General features: G+C 34.8%; 2 protein-coding genes across 2 annotated transcripts in view; one reads left to right on the forward strand and one right to left on the reverse strand.

Moving 5' to 3' along the window:
* LOC115446317 (elongation factor-like GTPase 1) overlaps nucleotides 1-23496 on the reverse strand; it is a 131937-nt gene that overhangs the window by 69586 nt on the left and 38855 nt on the right.
* The window catches only part of LOC115446325 (endochitinase A), a 57354-nt gene that overhangs the window by 1964 nt on the left and 31894 nt on the right, over nucleotides 1-23496 (forward strand). The gene's annotated exons all lie outside the window — the stretch shown is intronic.

Here is a 23496-nt window from a genome sequence, read left to right on the forward strand (position 1 = left end):
ACAATTTAGTTTAGTTTTAAAAACTAGCTAATTGCCTGAAATCGGCTTCTATGAAGGTCTTATCCCATGAGAGAAAAAGCCCACATAAAGTTATCCGACTTAGAAATTGAACTTCGGATCGCCTATTCCACATCACGAGGCTGTTGTAGACAAATAATTAGAAAAAGTAAGAGGTTTTCCTATTTGCCGATAATGTACAACCTAGTACAAAATGAAAATAACCTCTGCAAAATGTAGGTATAAATATTGTACCTCCGTCTAACCCTCCTTGAATGCTTGCGTGATGCATCTCACGCCATGTGAATCTCCTTCGTTATCGCTTCATACAATGCAAAATAACGTCATAATTCATGTTATGTCTAATTAACTGGACTGGGTATTATAATTATTAAACAGTTATTAATTTCTAGATTGAGTAGTAGCGATGTCACTACACACCCATCGGCTTGCATCAAAACTTTAACTTGATACAGTGAAGATCATTCAAACACAAACTCTTGTTTGGTTTGGTTTACTGTTTGTAATATGTTTTTTTGAAAATAATTTTAATCCATTTCAAACCTTAAAATTTCTAAATAAAAATGTTCTTATATGATCTGAGATTTAAACAATATTACAATTGTAAAACTCATTCACACATGCGACAAAAACAAATAGGAATAGTCTTTGTAAAATCTATAAAGAACGCATTGGCATAACAACGTAATTACGAATGCTTAAAACGCAGTCGTCCACGCACTTAAAAGAAAACAAAAAATTGAAAAATTTATATTAAATCAATTATTTGCAGTCGTTAAAGTCATTTGCAAACAACCGGAGTATGAGTAAAAACTACTGCCTCGACACATAAGTAATATTGGATTTCTTAGAAGACCGGATGATAAATTACGTTGACATTAAAGTATTTTTTGTTAATATAATAGATCTGAATTTCATGGAACATATTTATATTTGTGAACATAAAAAGAAAGTGATGACAAATACAATAGAGTTGAAAATTACGAAAACTCACAGAGGCCTTACAAAAAATCATTCGAGTCACATTGTAGCCGGTAGTTTCCTGTCATTAGCGACTTTGTGGTCGCTTGTAAATGTAGTAGACACCCGCAAATTTTTGGACAGTAACAAATTCATCTCGGTTTAGCGGAGACACTGTTCACAATGTGAAACTTTCACTCTTATACATTCAATCTATCATAAGTAATGAATGAACGGTCATTTTCTAATGGATGATCTTTTGTTAAGAAATTTGTATAGACGCTAAATGCATTCAGAACGTTTTATTATATACCTACGTGGTTAATGTTGCATATGGTTATTTAATATTTTAATGTCATTCCATAAAGTTGAATGTTCAGTCTCGAAAGCGTTAACGATTTCATTGGAGAGTGTAAATAAAGATTGACTTAATTTTGCATCGAATTAAAATATATTTGAGAATTTCTCTAAAATAAAACATTAATAAAAGTCAACGATTATGCAATGTTTCGAAAAACAAATAATGAGTAGCGGTCGACTATATTTTTAATTGTATCCGAAGCTTGAAGAGCTAACGGTGCGCGTCGCTAAGATGCGTCTACTACAAGCTGGTGTTTGCTATTTACATTTTTGTATATTTTATCCATAAAAAGCAGCAGTGAAACTAGATCATCCGTTATTTGTAAGTAACTCATCAATTTACTTTTTATTTATAAATAGACATGGCAGCTTAAGTACCTAGTCCCGGATGCTGCCTCGCATTTTGGGCCAACGGATAAATCGACTTCACTATTCGAATAGTGTGTGTGTGGAATTAAAGCAAGAAATATATTATATTTAATAAATAATTCGAAATCAGAATTCTTTGCACATTTTACTATTTAATTACATTGTCTTCGGTTAAAATTTAACTTACGATAATCGCCTGAACACTAATACTGATAATAATAATCTACAAATCAAGTACTTACATGGATATTAATTGATATAACTGCAGTAAAAAGGCATCTGTAATACATTTACAATGTCTACGCACAATGTAACACTTTGCTTAATGAGATTACTTAATTGCCATGTTTATAGGCCCATTGTAATGCGGATTGTCTTGGCACACGGACTTAATGTTGGGAAAGGTCGTGTAGATATCTTTATTAACGTAGTTTATAATAGAATTGGTTTGTTTTATATTATCGACGGATCTTATTCGATTAATGGTAGGCAGTTGATGTTATGTAGAACGTGGAATATAGCTTTAATTGACGCCAGAGATGATCATTGAATGTATATTGTTAATTTTAATGCGTACCGACAATTTGAGAGCAAAAACGTCGAAGGCATGATTTGTTGTTGTCAACATATAATTTTTTAATACTGGACCAATTCAAGTGTATCTAACTATAGAAAGGAACATTTAAACATAAAATCGCAATTTATAAACGAACCATTAACAGCATCGCTTAATTAACTTATCAACTGAAAATCAAAACAAAACTAAATGGAAGAAAACTTACTTTCGCGATTCGGACCTAAACGACTTAAACGAATCAAAGGTCGCATCGATAGTAATCGTGTCTAATTAATTAGTACGCATTATTAAAAGAAAGTCGATTGTCTGATCAATTGCAAAACACCGGAGAAAGGAAACGTATCTAGCGAATTTAGATACGAATGTCTCTTAAAAGAAAACTCAATCGATTCTCAAAGCCGGTAAACTGTTACGAGATAAGTTCTCTTCGTATTTGTTCATGAATACAGATCCATAAAACAGAAAGTGTTATATACCGATTAAGTATCTAAGCAGTTTCTTTTCGAACGACATTACGATGTACAATAAATATAAAAGTTTGCGATAAAAAGCTAAACTTAAATCATTATTATACTATTTTATGGTAAATCGACGGATCGCAATTTCTCCAAAAACATTTTTCACCGGATCTTACGTCGCTTTATAAGCGGTACAGTTTACATAACATGATGCGCAATGAAACATTTTTTGTTTGTGTCCTAACCAAATCAATTATGATTAAAGCGTGCTCCATACTTTCGTTCACTCTTAACGTTAAGTATTAAATAATGTATTGCACAACCGAACACCCGCATCGACTAAATAGCATTCGATAAATTCAATTTGTTGGATGAAAAACTATAATACACTAGCGAATGCAATCACTGGACGGAATACAAACTTACACCAATTTGATGTGATCGCGATACCGCCACGTCCGCCTCTGGTTTGTATTGTTGATTTTATCGCTCGGCAAGTAATTGTAAATTGGTTATCTTTATATATTTCAATTTGGTGTAAATTACACGGCGTACCGATGTCACGGTGGAATTATGCTAAAATTTTTGTTACGTGCGTGCCACATTACCAGATAGTAGATATGTATGCCAATGGAACAAGAGGTTTGAAGTTATCGATCACTGAGCCGTTGCGATCCGATCAGTTTGCCGACATCATTACCGCGGCCACAATATTATAAATATCGAAATAAGCCGCTACTCGTGTCCGAAAGGGGATTCTTTTTACTTGATTATTCTTGTCATAGGATTCGTTGTCATGCATTTTGCTTAGCGATGCGTAGCATTGCGAGTCTTTCTTACTTTTATTATTGTCTGTACATTTTACATCCTTTTATCAATATTAGTTTTTTTTGGTGAGTAATCTAGTTCAGCGCGTTGTTTGTCGAGTTCTTTGTTTATTTTGCCATTTAGCTCCATTTTTAAATTATGTCTCGAAGAAAATTCAGCATTATCTTTTCTTCATTTTGCCTATTAGCTGTTTCGAGCACGATTGAAGTATTTGCATGGGTATGCAAACATATTCTTGAATTAATAGAGTCACGATCGTTTCCGTAAAGGGACGCTTGGACGTTTCCAGCTTGACTTCTGCGGTGAAAGGTTAGCACTAAGTTCTAGTTATTCATGTTCTGTTACGGTAAAACCGACGTCGGATTCTCGTTAAATTTAACTTATTACCCAACATGGTGTATAAAGTAAATTATCTGTTAGGCGAAATAAATTTCTATATCGTGGTAAATATTAATTTAGACTTAGTGGTTATTTGATGTTAGTTATTAATGATGTTTAGAAGCAGGGCGTTAACGGTCGTGTGAATAATATGACATGGTGACATGACCAGCTCATGTGTTATGTAGGTTACATAGTTAACGTCGCCTCACACATTATGAGAGAATTTTTAATGAAGGTGACAAGTCGTACACGAGTGTTTGCTTGACAAATTGATTTGCCATTTCTGTTTCAAGCTGTAGTGTGCAGGCATTAGGATGTATTGATTAAGATGTTGTAGTCAGTGGTATACTGAGTACGTATTTTTGTAACTTTTGGTTTCTGAATTTATGGATTGTATTTTTACTGTTTATGGTAAGTTAGGGAACTATCCATCAGCCAAGAGACTAGATCGTATCGTCTCAATCCTTTAACCGTCAGTTAAAAAGGGAACAAAGAACATAAGTATGTGAATATTGAAATAATCTTGAGGCTATTTATAGTGAAATATGAAATGATTTAAAACTACACCATCCGATCGAGTTGATCTACACCAAGTCCAATGAAGTGAAAGTGCTATGCAGTGGGTATTGGAGCGTTAATCTCTGAGAACACTCCGTTAGGAACATGTCTATTTTATATACGCATGCATTTCTTAACACACATCTTCGGTGAAGTACTGACCACGCCTAGGCAATTTGCAACATGGAATTTTCATCCGACATCTAACAGAGCGCTTGGTTTTAGCAGTCAAAAAAGAATATTGCAACGATCAGAGACCTAGTATTATGCTGTTGACGCCATTTTAAATTGCACACGTTGTGTCTAAAAATACAAAAGCAGATTACACCGCTGTCATTGGAACAATCGGCCATACTTGAATCTTCACGCGAGCCGCTACAGGCATCGTTTAGAGCTTCGAGTCTTATTAAATCATTAATACGCCTTCGGCTATGTGAACTGATTAGTAGAATAAATAATCGCCGACTGGTTTCCGTGCGATGTCGTAATTTGTGTATCCGGCGCATGCTATGACCGACATTGACTTCAATCATTCGTTCAAGGCCATTTCTTATTGCATAAAATGTTACACGTAACTGTACGTTTAGATATTGCGAATATTTTATTGTTATTAGTGTGCGCGGTGAAGGAATGAGTTGGATGTGATCAGTGAATAATTTAAGCACTTACCGACGGTTTCCAGTTATTTCCTTGTAGCTGTTAATGTATTTGCCGTCTTAATTGGATATCGGATCCCGCTCTATATTACTTTGAGCTGGTATATCGGGTTCGCGATACACAAATCAAGATCAAGTATAAACACAAAATTACATTAATCATATCTTTTTCCGATAGAAGAATCGGATGTTCAATTTTAACATGACTTGCAACAAATTTAAAGTGAGGTTCACTCTTCAAGCGGCCATTCCTATAGAGTATTATGTCATTAAATTTAAAAAACCCTTTTGAAAAGCAACTTATCAAGCTATTTATACGTGAGGAATTCGAGACGTGACAGCAAAAAAGACACCTGTATTAAGACATTTAAAAATGCCACAGCGGAATTACACGAAATTGACCATTATGACACAACCGATTCGTCGCATGCAATTAACTATGGCGTACCGTAAAATACGTTCATCCGCCGCACTGGCCACGCGACTGCCACACGCGAAACTAAATCACTATTCTTGTAACAACTGTGGTAACAGTTACTAGTCAAAATCGACGAAACACTCTAAAACACTATTATTTATCAAAATCGACATCAAAGTATGGATGAACCGTATTAATCCTTAGTCTAATTGTGTGAGAAATAAACAACAAAGAAAGCCGATTGCGACGAACAATGTAGACGTTTCTCATACAACCCGGAATAGAATTAAACACACATTGTGCAGTCTATTCATTGAGGATCGCTACTACATTGATTGGTGGTGATTATTTCCTCGGTTCTGCAACTAGTAAGTCACGGTGAAGTTTACATTGGATCGTAAGTGTGTGCATTCCCCGGTGGTCTGTTCTAAGCTATCGTCGAGTCCACATCTCTCGTCACTACATGGTTCCCTTCACGGTCGGGACGTCGCCGAGAAATGTGCCCGGAAAACGTGACTCAATTATAAAAATAAAATAGCAAGACCCAACTCTAGAATGAAACAAAGCGAACAGAAAAACAAGTACAGCGTGCCTTGGAACTAATAAAATATGACCAATCAATTACTAACTTTATACGAGAAGGAAATCAAAGACGAACCCGTTTAATAAAGAAGTGATTATTTTCTCCGAACGGTCAATATAATCCCGACCGATCTTGTCACGCGGAGACAAATAGATTTGCTGTATTGAGTAATGAATGTTAGATTACGAAGCGAAACAACGAGCTGCGTCATCAAAAAGCAGAAATAAACAGTATCAGGAAAGCGAAGCTAACACGTAAATGATCGTAGAAAGTGTACGAAATTGATTTCTGGTATATGTTCAATAAACCGTTGACAGCAAGCATTATATGTGCTAGACACTAAGTTCAAACTGCCGTTTCACTTGCAATACCAGTTGCGATCTAATTTTATGAATATTAATGTATTTGCGTTATTTATCATGTTTTATGAACATAAACTTGTGATTCGTTTGTTGATTTGTTCATGTGAAACGAATGAATTATTCATCGAGTTTTTGCTATTATACATTTCTTTTTTGCTTTTGGCCAAGTTACTTTCAGTTGATAGAATTTTCGCCCTTTCTCCTGGTGTTTTTGGCTATTTTATGAATCTACACTATTAAAGAATTGTTAGAAAATTGTGTCCATATAAATTGCGACACAAAAAAGCTGTAGTTTAACTTTCATCACACACTACAGTGGTCAATTCAAAACAGTGGCAACGACGCGGAAGGAATCGCAAATAAAATTCAGTCAGAATTATAACAAGCGGAACATTATCATCTTATAAATGCTATTACAGATATCAGTCACGCTGCGATACGTTTTGACCGAGAACGTGATAGGTGACGAATCTAGTTGACGCCTGACGGCCACAAATTTAAAACGTTTAACAAATTACGTTTGAATGACTTGCATTCCACACTCCCCTGCACCGTTAAATGTATATATTTTGTCAATTGATTTTCTCTGGAGTCACTCTCAATAAGTGTTTGATAACTTTAACGTGAACGATTTTCAACAGTTCCGTTCCAATCATTGAACCTATTTTAATATTAGAAAGCAAAACAAAGTGTGTTAATTGGACGGTCGGTGTGTACAAATAATACTCGCTGTCAGTATGCTGCGAATAATTACATATGCATTCAGAGTATCAGTTTTGTGACTAATATAAACAGAATATGCAAACTGTCGAACACATGACAAGGTGTTGGAAACGTCGAACTGAACACACAACTCGAAACACAGATTCCAGATCGTTTATCTTCTATTTGAGATTTCGAACATGGCGGATATCGAGGAAGTCATGTAAGGTGAAGGGAATGCGTTGCAACTTATTAACTGATGTTTTTTAATTAGTACAGTATATCTGACTCTATTTACCCATTAAATAACAAATTTATTTTTAGCAATATGCAAAACCAGATACAAAAGTAATGCAAAACATAAATGTATACATAAAGATATACTTCATATAAGGTATAATCCCGTGAAAGCCACGCATTAAATGCGTTATAAACCTTGACAGCTATATCGTTTTGAATTTGGACATACAAATCAATCTAATTGTACTATTCACGGAAAATAAGCGCTTATTATATTAGTAAAAGACGCTATCGTTTCCACATGAAAGAAATCCATGTAATGCCTTTAGACAAACGTGATTTGCAAAAATTAATAGTTGCTGCGTGTGGTGATACCGCAAAACAAATGGTATGCCGGCATGCTAAAAATATTTTTTCTTTACATTGCAAACATGAAAAATAAACGAATATATGGAGAAGCGCTTTGAAGTAGTTGGCATCTTGAAGTAATTACAGGAATGTTGCCTCAGAAACGACGATTGACTATTCCAAAAAGTAGAGCAAATTATAAGCTGTATTCACTGATTGAAATGATTTTATATGATTGAGATAAACAAGTACTCGATATTGCCTGCAATTGAAACTCACTTAAGATTACAGTTACGATCCTGAGGGATGGCGCCGTGTCCAACCTGGTCGCAACCGCTAACTGCAAACTGTAGTTATTATAAACATGCAACAAACTCTAATAATTGAAGTAAAATCCACTCACCGAGCCGCTCACGAACAGAAAAAAAAATCCAATACGTACCTGAAACAAAAAGTAACGGAACAGGTTAAAAATAATTTGTAAACCGTGATGTCATAACATGAGCGAATTCCGTTTCGCATGCAATCCAAAATGCTATTACATCGGTTGCCCCGGGCGAAAGTTTACCGGTATTACTGACCTGTCTATTCATTATAAAGATAATCGAAAGTGAAATTAATTCCAAGCGGAGATTATTTTGACAGCGGTTTTATTAACAAGTGTTTTGACATCACTTTTTGCCCTTTTACAAATTGATTCGGAACGATACCTATCGAATAATGTATTGAATAGAGAATCATTTGAATAATATATCATTAATTTATCTATGCTTGAATAACGCAATGCTAACAAATAGACGACATACTTGAAATGGATTCTTGTGATTTAATGAAGATAATTGTGTTTGAAATGATGACGCTTGATTCTTAGATTGATGAAATGGAATTATAGGTGTTACGTAAAATTAAAATATCATCGATCTTTTCGTATTCGCACCAAACACAAACTTTTGGAATATTCAAATAGTTTACAAAAATGTTTTTTTTTAATATAGATTCGTACGCTTAAGTTTAGATAGTTCATTGACCTTGTTGTACATAAGTTCAAGTGAAGATATGTGAATTAATATGAATTAATTCTCATATCTTCACTTGAATTATATTGCTAGGTTAAGCATTCTAACAATGTATTTTAAAATAGACACGGAAATACCAAGACTCCCTGCAGACCAATTCAATGCTACCACATGGTGTTTGATTGTGGATAAAACTTGAAAAGGCTGCCGTTGTTCGAGTTACCATTGTCCGAATAGAAATTGAACAAGCAGAAATATGAGCTATTTTAGCGGAGTTTATGATTATTTCAAAAACTATTCTAAGTCGTGAAATCTAATAGCGGAAGAAAATCGCATTCAATATGACATTCAATTATTAATCTAGGAGAATTATTTTTCTTTTTTCTAATTCTCATTTAAGTCTCAAATTGGCTAGAATATATTTTATGTAAACATGTTTTATTACACAATACGGAAAAATTACTCCACTGCAGCTAATAGTAAATGGAGTGGTGTCCAATAAAATGTCACTGACGAGAGACGATTACCCCTTCGACAGTCGACACAATTATGCCGGCCGGTTAAAAACGGATACACAGGCTGATCCCGGAACGCGACACACTCACATGGGCCGATGTGGCGGGTTTTAACACCTTGTGTACTGTGTTCGCTATCCAAGCGGATATATGTCCTACCACCTGCAAACATGTTTATTAAGATATAAATACATTCACAACGACGACTGTCTCTCGCGGTTAAACGGTATAAATATTCAAACTGTGACTACTTTGAATATCCAAACAGATTTTATGCACGTTTTACGTAGGCCTGTCCATAAAATACATTGGTGTTATAGCTTAATTTAAGCCTTCACGAACATATATTTTGTAGTGATATACGATGCAAAAATAAGTTCTAAAATCTACCATGCCAAAGTAATTCCTATATCATGGTAGTACAGATGATACTTTCATTGGGATCGTAATATTAAGTACAGAAAGTATGAGGTCATGAGAGCATTGAAAAGTTTTCGTAGGAAATGAGTGACTGGCAACACCACATTTCTCTGGATTTCTTTCATCCATTGCAGAGTGTTATGTTTGTTTTATGTTCCACACGATCTGATACCATATTTTATTTGTTACAACGCCACCACGTAGACATTTTAACAGCACTATTAATCTTTACAGTCCAACAAACTTTAATTATTTCTCACGAAGTACCATAACTTCACTTTCGGAAAAATGTTAGTGCGAAATGGCCGAATATATGCACGTATTTTTTATCACTCCATTTGTTCCGTTAGTCTGTTTTAGATCGAGTATGGAGTTAGCCTACGCAACAGTAATAGTCATAACATAAACGATTATATCTTATGCTTATCAAGATAATCTGGACCAGAATTTATCCAGTTTTAGGCGTTTACACCACACCTTTCTAATCATAATGTTAATAAACGGAAACCAGTACTGCATGAAGTAAAAGCGCGTAGGGAACGAGATGATATAAATAGAATAGAAGTGATGTTCGAATCTGTAAATTTACAGTGGAGTTCACAAATTTGTTAATTAATTTATATATTTAGCTTCCATACATTCAAAAGGTATGTGATGTAAATTACATACACTTAACGCTAAAGTAGACACATATTTCAATTTATTTAATAATCACTTAATTGGTGCAATGAAGGTTTATTAGTTGTGAAATGATATTCGGTTCCTTAGAATGGATAAAGAAAATTATGATTGAAAAAAAAACGCAATTGCTAGGGTTTGACTTAGTATTCATCATAATTTCTCACTTAATAGGGGAAGTGTAAACTCAGAGAAGTTAAATCGGTAGTTACACTGTTGCCTAACTTTGCGGTTAAGCTTGTGTTTTGTTTAATAGATAATTATTTCGTTTCACATGTAATCCGCAGTGACTAAGGCATTCCCTTTCTTAAAAACAGCAATTACTCCAAGGATTCTAAGGTTTAATACTTCCAGGAATTATTTTATAAGCCTTGAACCTGACAGAGACACCGGTGTGATTCAGTCACGACCCGACAGTCACGGATTCACTTCTACGATAATGTAAGGAGTTAGAACTATTGTGTGGGACATAATAAAGCATGGAACATTCGACTTATATTGGTAATAATTAAAATTAAAACTCCTGACATAGGTACATATAAGAACCTAGTTCAAAAGGTTGTACCATAACATTATGTTGTAATTACTGGTCATGAATAAAGTATATTATTATTATTAAATTAAAAAAATTGCGTTCTGTAAAAATAGCAAGATTATACTACTATTCGACTGATTGACAACGCTACGGATTAGAGAGATTTGGCATGATTAAAGTTCATATAGAGGTGTGCAGCAAATAAAAATTATTTAAAATACGTATTATAACTATATTAAATTCGACGTTTAATTTCGGCCACGGGACGACCACAAATAAATATAAATTGCAAATGGCGATAAAAACATTTTTATTGTCATTTAGAATGACAAGCACGTTAATTTTGTTATTATGAATAATTTATTAGACATCATATTAAAACTTGAATGTCATCATTATTATAATAATACTAAAATTACTTCCTACTTATATTTTAAATGTGAAAGTTTGTGACATTATTGAGATTTGGGTTAGGCATAAATGCGTCAAATGTTAAACATATTTGGTTGAAATTTGGCTCACGCAGACAATATTATCTTAGATAAGTTTAATATAATCCCAAAAAAAAAACATATTGGGACTTTTTTTATAAATTTAGTTATCCCACGCGGCAAGTAAAAAATAATAATATAAAGTCCCGTAAAGTATTACTTATGATGTACAATTTCATGAAGCGTTTATGTGGCTTGCGACGTGCATTATTTGAGTGGTCGGAACGGAAAAGCTAAATGGTTATGGTAACCGTACATAAATATTACTTTATTCATTATATTTATAATAGGTTTGCACACAACAGTATTTATTTTTATGTTTACTGTGTTAAGTTTTAAAAACGTCTTATATATTCTACAACAAACAAAATCATACATCACGTTTATATCCCCGCAGGGGTAGGCAGGGGTTCCACTACGGCATTTTTCGCCTGTGTGTATCGTTTTTATAATGTGAAACAGGGCGAGCCTATCGCCATGTCGGGCACAAATTACGGACTTCGCCCTTATATTGAATACAAAAACCCAATATCACTATGTCCGACCCGAGACCTCAAGGCGTTGTTGTACCTCGCACGCAATACAATCATACCAACGAGGCAAATCATCTACATATCTTAATAAAAAATAAAATACCACTCTTTAAAATGCAAATCGCAACGAACCAGTTAATTTTCTGCGTTAATTAAAACCTTATGAATTAATCAGCCATCTTTGATAAAAGCAATCGCAGATCGCATCCCGCTCAGTGAATTTTACAAATAAGACTTGCGAAGGAAACCGTCTCATCACTCATTGATGCTCGAGACTAAACACGACTTGCCAGTGAAAAAGTAGACGTGATACTATTAAATTAACGCTCTATATCTATTAATAATTTAATTAAAAACTCCGTGTACAATGTTGATAGAATTCGCTCCACGTTATAATTACGAGCTTTTACTGTCAACTAACTGATACGTATCGCTGATGAGTGCACCGTAAGTGGAAAATCAATATATTAATGCAGCGGATCCATTAGAATACTAGTTTTATCGAGTTTTCTCGTGGCGCCTTTTAAATAAGGAAGCGCGTTACGTGTCTTGCATAAAGTCGTCCTCCGTAACTAGCCGTCTCTTCCGTCGATCATCGAAGTTCCAACGGCATCTGTTCAATAAAGCACTGTGTCAACTAGCGGTATGGACGTTTTTCTTTCACCTTGTACGATTCGATACGGCTCGAACGATTGGATAAAGTACGCTTAATCACGATTTTTCCTGCATTTTTTGTCAACTATACTATCACCTTCGAAGGCACTCAAAGTTCTGTTAATGACCAACTAAGTTAGGCGGTTAACGCATAATCGTGTCAGAAACAATTTACTAAGTCTACAGTTAAGTTGATCGGGGGTCGCTAAATTACATACTTAAGCAGTTAGCAGTAGAACGTGAGCCATTGAGCGCTAAAAATACAATTTAGAAGGCGTGAGGTACAAATTAAAACCGCACGTAGACGTAAATGCACATTTATTTGGAGAATATGACACGTATTGACGATAAATAGCTCAAGATCTGTTAGCGCAAAAAGCGTGTAGCTGACACGACGCTTAAATGGCAACAACTCGCTTATGCCACTAACTGTAACTGGCCAAGTATGGTGATATCACCCGCAATGACCAACGGCTGTTATGTCGATTGCATTATCATTTCCTCAGACGTGTTTCTAACTCTTTTATCTACCTATTTATTATTCAAGATTTGCTTGTGATTATTTTAAAGTTAGATTGGATATTCTATCATCTTCAAAGGTAAGTTTTAATGTTTTCCGCTATTTTTATTTTTATCTTAAGCTTCACATCCTTTGCATGCTATAGACAGTGCAATTGATAATATTCTAGAATTAAGATTTATCAGCATCAAAGATTATAATTATAAAGTTAATAAAACCCATTTGTGACATATCTGGAATGGAGTCTAATACGACATCGATATATTGGAAATGTATCTTTCGGCGGATAAGTCAAATTAAACGAAACAAATGAGATTTTATATAACAAAACATATATTGTTAACTAACGTAACTCGAATTATAAATAAGCAAATAGATCACATTTAATAAAAGTGTAACGTTTTCACCGCCATAGAGAAACATGTAACGAACTGCACTACAATTACTCGGAATCGTTTTAATTGTAATAGAACGTGGGAATCCATTCGATAGCTGAGCGAATCGAACGCGAAACTAAAACTTACAATCGAACGGACCATTTCATACGGTTCAAATTAATATTATTACATTTCGCGGTGTGATACGCGTAGATCCGCTATGTATTCACGGATCTCGGAAACGTGACCGCCCCTCTTGTTTGTATTGCGGTTGAAATGAGTGTTACACGAAAGTTGCCCACACTGAGTGTATACAATTTCACTCGGGTCAAGCTTGATTATGTGCCAGTGTGTTGCATCGCGGAATGAATGCAAAGGCCGTTCGCGAATTGATACTGATGAGTATTCGCGTCACGTTTGCGAAATTCGCTTGCGATCGGCGCGTGCCGCCGGCCTTAGTGGACTACAAATGGATTGTTTGTTTACCTGACGGGAGTGGATTTGTTTGTTCTCACGTATTTTTTCCCTAGAAGTGTTGTCTCGCTAGAGATAGCTTTTCGCCACGTTTAGCTATTTTGTTTTAGACGTGGACCACATCTTAATTCTAAAAGGGTCGTTCAATATCTTTGTTTTAAGAAAATAACGTATGTAGAATAATTATTTGGTTAAGTACGTTTTAGTACAACCGTGTATTTCGTTCAGTAAAGCATTTTGATAATAATATATTATTTGATTAGAAATTTAAATCAATGTGAATATAAAACACTACTCATTAGCTCTTAATTAACATTTCTAACTATGACCAATATTTGAATGTAATCAGTGCTCACTGTGTCACTCTCACAGTATTCCTAGTAACAAAAGAATAGCGACAGGTGAGTTATCATAGAAAACGATCAGAAAAACGTGCGCCGCACACGACTGCTCATATCACGATGTGACCATCTCGGTCAGTTTAGAAAGGATAAAAGGATTCACAGAAGACTTCTTGTATCTCTCGCCTATTGTCTTATCTAACCTTTACCGTTTTCTCTGGTATATAGACGGTTATTTCTCTGAAACTAAATTACGAATTTCAATCTGCTTTTGAAGTCACTATTGAAGTCGTAGGTTACTGATTAATAACTTAAGTAATTTATCTACAGGGATACTTTGATGTTTCGTGACACTTGAACTTGATTTAATTTGCGAAGAACAAAGAAAAAAGAAGAATGTTTTTGAATAATGGCCCTTAATAATACAATTATATAGAGGCATACGACCTTTAATTAGATTTAAGCCATTAACAAAAATGATAAAAAATATGATCACTTACTTTTAAAACATAGAAATAAAAACAACGCAAATTATATAAATAAGTGCAATTATCTTGTTGCTATGGGCTTTTTTTTCTTTGCATTATTTAGTCAAAGCATATTATATTAACACTATTAGGATTAGCATCACAGGAAAGTCCGTTGAACACCGCACACGTGATTAGTTTAAGTATGCGTGTAGAAAATTACTACAGCGGAATAATTTGTTGCGTTTTACATATTCCGAGCCGATAGGATGTTTCCAATTGCTTCCCATCTCAGTTTGTATAATGTTGTGCAACAAACAGAACAAGACGTTATTCTTGGGTGTGTTATTCTAGTAATTAAATGTAAGTACGAGGTGTGTTTTGCAATTAGGGATTGGCCGTGGGTGGCCTATAAATACTGCTTAATTATCACGTGTATTCCACGTAAATAGGCCGTATAGGCCTCGGCCTATGGGCGGCAGCCTCTCGGGGGCGGCAGATTTCAGAGGACGCTCACTCGATTTAATCAATCATTATTTATTTAGCTTTCCATAATACAAACAAATGGAAAATTATGGAGTATTTTAGAAACCTACATACACACATACATAGGTAAACCTACGTACGTGGGGGGGCGGAAATAAAGTGGCCTACACTCATAAAAAATATAAATCTGGCACTGGTATTCCATTAGTTGTTTTGCTGACTTATCAAAAAATTGCAATGTTCTTAGCATTCAGGATAGACTTATTAATATGCCTATTGGTCAATATCTCCTTTGAAGGATCCCAAAATTATCTAGTGATCACTGAGCCGTGAAGGATCCAAACGCTACTGAATCTTGATCGAGAGGTATAATGTAAATCCCTGATGGTATCAGCAAGTTGATAGTCATTGTATATAAAATATCTGGCAAAAACATAGTAGTTATATATTAAAAATATGCTCTATTCATCATCTATCATTTTCCAATTCTATTAGAGTCCTGTGTGATAAATATAAAGAAGAAATGAAAACTCCGATAGTCAGGAAGTCAAACGACTATTTTGATTCAAACTCAATGAAAGGGCACGAACTGTTTACAAGTCAACGATATACGTACACAAAGAAAACGATGGCCTCAAAGACAGTTTGCTGTCAAGTTCACAAACTAATGAAGCCCTTAAAAGGTTTTGTGTGCTTGTTATGAGGCCACCGCCCACAGTTATTCGAGAAATTCTGATGATTGTAAAATACTTGACATAAAACGAATAAGATAAATCAAACTTGAACGTTTGACAAAACGTTGGCCCAAAAATACCGAGGCTCTGAGTACCATTCTCGCTTTCGCTGATTTATGTTCGAGTTCTTATTAGTTGTGATAATAATTTACTAACTGGTGGGGAAATTACTTATTGGTTTGGTGTAGTAGGTGTTCATATCGTTTTAAATCACGCTTAATGATGCTTTTATACCTTATTGATTGATTATTGATCAGGAATGTGGTTGAGTTTTGAATACAAACGTTATATCATATCTTAGTTCATCTTTGAGAAAACAATATAAACAGGTTCGAATATCATGAGAAAGAAAAGGACTCGAAGCGGAATATAGCCACTCTTATCATTAATTCATATTACAATCATTATACAATCCACTTTGAGATTGCCAAAACTTATCACTTCACACACCCTCAAAATTCCTATAGAGAACTTCTCAGGTATGCAGGTTTCCTCACGATGTTTTCCTTCACCGTTAAAGCAGGCGATAATTCACATAGAACACACACATATTTTTTTTGGAAAAGTCAGAGTTGTGTGCCCTGGGGATTTGAACCTGCGGACATTCGTCTCGGCAGTCCGTTCCACACCCAACTAGGCTATCGCCGATTAATAATGTAATAATGTTAAAATTGCATAAAACTAGACGCCACATTTCACTTGTATAAGACAGTACGAGTATCACCGCAAGAATGTCGTTAGCTTGAAACGTTGGACACAAAAGTATTACGGGAATTTAATGGCAAGGAAAATTGCACAAAATTATATGAATCTGCTCGTGTAATTTTCAAAGTATCCATTTCATTTTACCAATCCGAATGGGCAAACAATATGCCCATATACATTGTAAGGTTGCCGGGAAATGTCTGCTTCTATACGGTTGTGTTTAGGTTAAAATTCAACTATCGCTATAATTTATAATTCCATGGAATTCTTTATTTTGACTAAAGCTTGCGATATATTGAAAAAAAAATCAGAAAAATATATTTTAATTGATAATTTCACACGTGCTACGAAACATGCGAATATTTACACTCTTACGGCACAAATGTAGCTTATAATTTTACAAAATTTACTTCATTCCTTCCATTCATATGAGCGACAGTAGCGCTTGTCTTTATGACCTCTCTTAAATCTCCAACAAACATTTACATACATAAAGCATAACATACATGAGACACAGTAACCTACTTTAAACCCAAGCCACGCACGCGTAATACCTGCCCATCGACAGCACAAATTAAGGAGAAAGTTCGAAGGTCACCCAACCCTAAGGTCAAAGGACAATTCAATAAACATTACACAGCAAAATGTAAAAGTACAAAAAGGCTTCTATAATCGGTGAAAGCGAATGATCTCATCACTCGGTCTGATAACTTAGATACCATTGTGAATCCAACAATAAGGGAGAGTCGAGTGCATTGGTATGGGCTTTTCATTTACCTAAATGAGTTGCTAGATGTAAACCGTCGTAGATCGGTTATTAGGCATCGGCCGGTAGCATTGTACGGGCGCGTCCACAATGGTGCTTTCACGCGGCCTTTGTGCCCGCCTTTGAACTGTCAATAAAGATATACCACGATGGTAGTAATGACCATGAGTCATTAATTATCATTGACGATTTGGAGTTCGGTCTAGAAGGGAGGATAGTTTTGTTTGATTGCATTGTGTAATTTGTGTATCGGCAATTAAGTTTGTTTTACAGCGTTCTCGGATTCCGTTGTTTCTTAAGATAAAAAATACACAGAAATTTAAATTTTTGTAACATATTATAAATCTTATCTTTTGAAAAATCAGAACGTTTCGCAATATATTCATAAATGAATATTTGTTTAATTCAATTAATATTCATTATTTATTCGTAGCATCGATTTCTTTACATAAAATTTGCAATATTATTAAACAGGTGTTAAAGTACTCTATTAATAATGCTGCTATTGATGATTATTTTATCGCACGATATAAAACTCGTAGATATCTTTTCTTCACATTTTATTTTGTAGAAAACAATATCTACATATTTTATTTATATACTTTAATAAATTTGTATATATTCATTTAATTCGGATAATTCATAACGTAAATAAGAGAAAAAATTACGGGTTGATCTAAAACATTTCGTTCCATTCTTTTAATATAAATTGATGGGAATCTTTGTAGGCTATAAATATAAAATTTAACAATGATACGAAATGTACAACAAAAAATCAATACGAGAATATTAGCATAACATTACCGATTATACTTACTTATTATTTCCATTAGAATAATACTCGTTTTAATGTTAGTTTTCCGTTGTGTGTAATTATTGTGTATATTTTATATTCCATCGATAATAAATAATTATTAAAACACCACAAACAAATAATAGACGCAATCAAAATAATGTAAGAGTTTAGACACAGCAATGTAAAACCACAATATAATAACATAACATTTATATTTACTGCTTGTGACCAAAGTTACGACTTTGTGGGAGCGGTAATAAATATAATATACGTAATATTACATTTCAGCTTAAGCATAGCGATATTATTTAATATAAGAATCTTCAAAATCAAAACAATAAACAGTTGCAGTGGTGTCGGAATATAACCTTTAATTCCAAGTAAACACATTTAGCATATTATTTCATTCGCTGCCTAGGTTTAACACTAAGCCATTCGTCAATTTACCAATATTTTTTTCAGCAATGGAAATTTAAAAAAAAATTACCGATATAAATATACATCCATAAGAAAAGTTCGTAAATTGCTAGCTCAATAGAATTGTGAAAGATCAAAATCGTCACAATCTTAGCAACAACAAAATAATCCTAAATAACTCGTTCAACAATCAACCCATGGCACGTGACATCAACAGATAGAAAGGGTTAACTTAACCCGAATGCAACAATATCCCGTTAGTCACAAATTCCGAGACTCACAACAGACGCCGTTGAGCCACCGATGGGTAATTTGACTTCATATTGTGTTCAGAAGGGCCCCGGAGCCGTGAAAATAACTGAGATGAGAACATTCGCGTCCAACGGACCGGAAAACGTTCTAATTAGAAACACGTGAAAAAACTTAAAACTGGATGAAATTAGTGGAGACTAGGCGGCGATGCGCCCGTTTAATAAAATTTAATTCGATAATAGTATCGTTTCGTGATTTTATATTTTAGTTTGTAAACATAATTAGTTTCAGAAAGACGGCGCTGACCTACTTTAGATATGTTAAATGCATATAATTTTTGTAGTATTATAATTTTAAAGATTTTTTACTTTTCAGATTAGAGTTAGACTGTTGAAAGAATTAAACATTATATAACATTAATATTTTATGACATAATGTTATCTATGCCGTTTGCATAATTATCTTCTACTGTACTTTATGGTTAAATACTCAATGTGTTTCATTTCAATTCAAATTGTGGTACGTTAGTAAAACGGTTTCTAATTCTGTCAGAGTATAATTTTGACATAGGCGTCAAAACAAATCTAGCGGAAATCTTGCACATACTTTTGCTGAGACATGATACATTCATTTATGGTGAGGCGATAAATATAAAATAATATTTGTCTTTATTTTTAAAGATTGATAGTGTGAACAGCCCTTAACCCAAGGATTTATCTCTAAGGCATCGCTTAGAGAAAGACGTCATACAACACATAAATTCATACATTACCCAGTAATCCGCGCATAATGTGTGGATTAAAATATTGAATAACTGCCTTCAGCGGCACGAAGCACTAAGCTTTCTACTGAGCCCTTTGTTCAATTCACCGCGAGCGAATTCGACCATGAATGGTTCTTGTAAAATAGGGGACACAGCGAACGGTCCAATCGTTGGGTAAAATTGTATATCTATGAATTGAATTAAACTATTGTGTATTTTGGGCCTGCTGCTTGGAAGACGTCCGCACACACTTCAAACGAAACCTGCGTATTTCAACTAAACTCATAGTATTCAAAACGGTCCAATAAAAATTGGAGCAAATTATGTACTAATGGGAAATGCAGAGATAAGCATCAAGTAGCAAATAAAGTACATACATATACAAAATAATGGAATATTCTAAAGTATAGCATGACAATATATCTGACAGATATGGGCAAGCACTAAAGGCCGACCTAATCCTGAAAAGTACAAAACCAATTCCAACACGACAATTGCAGGCAATGCTTAGAGAAGCGTAATATCCGATACCAAACCCAGAAACGGAATCGGTGGCGTGAGAATGGCCACGGGTCACGGACCACGCTTATACGGCGCTCACGAGCTGCACCGTACTGGTAAATGTGGCATGTGTGTTGATCTTCAACTGTTTTGAACGGTGAAGAATTTCGCGAATGTACTCTGATGTCTCACTCTGATGAAGGTGTTGATTTTGCGGTGAGATCTCAAAAGCTTGCTAATTTCTAAACGATTGCACACATGAAATGGCATGAATTTTGGAAAATAACATGTATAAATTTTAATGAATTTATATAATTAATGCCATCATAATTTATAAATGATTTAATTTTTTTTTTTTTTCATAAATCTCAACTGGTAAAACAAACTTATTTCTTTTATAATGCATAATTTTTTGTATCTTTTATATTAAATGATAAGTAGTTATAAATCGGCAATTATGCTTTGCAAATGATTACACAGCGGCTGATTAATGCGGCGGAAACATCAAACGGGCGGTTTATAATTAGAAAAATTAAGTCTCATACGTATTAATTGGTATCAATATTCACAGCAAACATGTTTAGCTACATAGTATATATATTGCTCGATGTTAGTTTATTGGCACGATTTTTTTATATTGGCAAGACAAGGTGATTATACAGGAGCCTCATTCTCTATACTACACGTTATTTTGGTAGTCTATAACAAGCACGTAACGCACCGCGTGGCGTTTAAGCCAATGGAAATTGGCATACATAATATCATTCCACACTAATTTCACGAAGATCAAGTACCTATGATGACTGTGTCACAAGTTTACACTGTCATAGAAAATAAGGCCCACGTATTTGTTGATAAGCATAATGTTGTCTAAACTTATTAGTTCGAACATGACAATTTTTGTCGGTTAACTGTCATCGGAATTATGTTTGGCTGCCTTACCGAGTTTATAAGGACTTATTTGGAATTTCGTAAAAACATGCCACCATAACATAAGAAATTTCACTATACACGGATTCATATATAGAATATTATCATTTGTTTTACACTAGGTTTTGGCACATAGGAGCGATAGCACAAAGAATCCTAATTTCCTAACAGAGTGTGCACATTTAAGCGCAATAAGGTGTGAAATTTCGAATGGAACACGTTAAGCAAAACATAAAATGTGCACAACGATCATAAAACTTACTGTTAATTTTATATAGTCCGCAGTCACGATCATCGTTTCGTATAACGTACACCTCACACCTGTGTAACCCTGACAAAATTCAACTATAGTGTTAGTGACCCATCGACAGGGTTAAGGGCTTTAAATTTACAGGGAATCAATTTGATAGCCGGTATCTGTGTCATGAGGTTATAGTAATCCAAGAGAAGCCGTTATCTGCGGTTCACGCGGCACCGTGAAATTATACAAACCAATCATTGAGATTTTACGCCGGCATCTTATAGAAAATCAAATGTTTTATCTAAGCTGAATAAATCTAGTTGTACAAATTGTGATTGGGTGGTTATTTCCTCGTTCTGACACGTATTGACCAATCCCACGTAAACAGTATTAACTAGGTTCTTATGACTGTGGTTGAGCTTTATTATTTAATTTATCCGGCTTAGTAAGAGCGCGGATTTTATTACCGTAATTATTATTTATATTACTCATAAACGGTCATTAATGTAAGAGAAAATACAGCTACATAAAATTATTGTACGGATTAAATTGTTATAAAAAATTGCATTCAGATTTTATGAGAAAATAAGTACGCAAAACCTGTCCAAAAACATCGAGAATATACAAAAGAAATCTATTATGAGAATGGCGTCGTATAATAAACTGAAACTACTATCTCACAAGACACGAATCACGCTCAATCTGCGTTCGTTAACTACACGGTACAGCATTCGTGGTTTCACGATGCAACGCGTCCGCAAACCACTCATTAAAATTCATGGCGTAGAAGACGTCCAAACGACCCCATGTTATCTACGTCGATGACTTGAAAGTTCAAAAGCTGCATCATGGGCGGCTAATCCGCGTCGAACTGCACAGTTAATAGGGCTGTCACATCCAAACCGACCTGGCCATATCGCTGGTCTCAAAGTTTAATATCGGGATCTTAGTAAAGATGTTTAATATTTAATGTGTTAACATTGAACCTATAACACAACTCATTGATAAAGTTTCATGTCGGGGTGTAAGTAAAATTCAATATTTAATAAGTTAACCATGAGCTGTAACAAGAAACAATGATTTGGTAAACATTAAAAAATGCTGAGGTGTATGATTAGTGACAACCCTACGTGGAGAGGTTAGAATGAGGAACACATCAGAGGCTCCGTCTGACACTGGTAGGCTCGTACCTGCCAACTTGTTTACGGTTAGCTAACGCTGAATATACGGAAATCCATACGCGACAGCATCGATTAAGCGGAATGATTAGCTGTTTCATGTTTAATCGTGTGGTAAATTTTGTAATTAGATACAAATTATTGTACGCAATATGATTTTCGTTTCAATTGCTGTGAATAAAGCACCATAATGGTAATCCCGTTATTATATTTACTTCAAAACACACCATTTGTATCTTATTATTATATCATCTTTAACTTAATAGGGAACAAATCCAGAAAATCACGTAGAAAATGTACGCTTGTCATTGTCACAACTCAGCATGTCATCACAAGATCACATGTAAATGCGTATCAAACTCAAGTACCGCTCGCGGCGACTGACGATAAAATTATTCGCGCTGTAACGGCATGAGACAGGTGAAGTCATCATCCATCCATAGCGGAAACTCTTCAGATGTATTATAAAGCGTCACTGCTGAGCCCGAGACTCCCCTCGACGATTTGTGGTTACAGCCAGGAGAATACAAACGCTAACTGCGTGCTCATTTCCACTTCGGATTTAAAGCAAACCACAGCCACTTCGCATTCGAGTTAGTACCGCATGCACGCTGAAGTCAAGAGCGATTTAATAGACCATTACGATATGACAAACTGATTCAGACGTAATCAAAATTATACATCACATGTTTGCATAGAACCAGCTCGTTAAATAAAGTATTTACCGATCACAAGTCCATAGAAAAGGCGGCGATGTGTTGAATTTATCACGCTTAATGACGATGAAATTAATCTGAATTTAATCGCATATTGTTGCATACCTTGGAGTTAATCATAGTCGTAGCAGAAATATTTGCGTCGGTATAAGTGGGGCTTTGGATCGTCAAC

The sequence above is a fragment of the Manduca sexta genome, chromosome 8 (assembly GCF_014839805.1).
Source record: "Manduca sexta isolate Smith_Timp_Sample1 chromosome 8, JHU_Msex_v1.0, whole genome shotgun sequence".
NCBI classification, from domain to species: Eukaryota; Metazoa; Arthropoda; class Insecta; order Lepidoptera; family Sphingidae; genus Manduca; species Manduca sexta.